The 393-nt window shown below is 63.4% G+C and overlaps 1 non-coding gene across 1 annotated transcript; it reads right to left on the bottom strand.

Annotated features, from left to right (window-relative positions):
- Window positions 1-118: 118 nt before the first annotated feature.
- On the bottom strand, window positions 119-190 carry TRNAM-CAU. The gene has a single exon. It is a non-coding gene; the product is annotated as a tRNA-Met (tRNA).
- Between the last annotated feature and the right edge of the window lie 203 nt (window positions 191-393).

Here is a 393-nt window from a genome sequence, read left to right as displayed (position 1 = left end):
GCGGGAAAGGAAGACCGGTGTCCCAAGGCCTTGTGGGGGAACTGTGCATACTGCTCCACAGCCATCCGTAAGCAGGGTAAAAGCTGTTGGGTGGGGCAGCGTCGGTGAAAAAGTGCCCTAGCAGAGGATGGTTTCAATCCATCGACCTCTGGGTTATGGGCCCAGCACGCTCCCGCTGCGCCACTCTGCTTGCCCTGGGGCTTGGCCACCACCGCCTCCAGCCAGGCCTGACCCTACCCGGGCACTGCTGGCTCTCACTCCCTCCCTTCCTCTCTGCTTGGCCTCCCCCACCCCACAAAATGGACTCCCCAACAAATTCATCTCCTGTCGGGCATGCGCTCCACAGCTCCAGGGCCGGCCCTTGCCCTTCTCCCACAGCCCTGCACGGCCACC

Source organism: Corvus brachyrhynchos, unplaced genomic scaffold (genome assembly GCF_000691975.1).
Source record: "Corvus brachyrhynchos isolate BGI_N302 unplaced genomic scaffold, ASM69197v1 scaffold164, whole genome shotgun sequence".
Classification (NCBI taxonomy): domain Eukaryota; kingdom Metazoa; phylum Chordata; class Aves; order Passeriformes; family Corvidae; genus Corvus; species Corvus brachyrhynchos.
The sequence above is the reverse complement of the archived record's forward strand: the minus strand, read 5'-3'. Positions and strand labels throughout refer to the sequence as shown.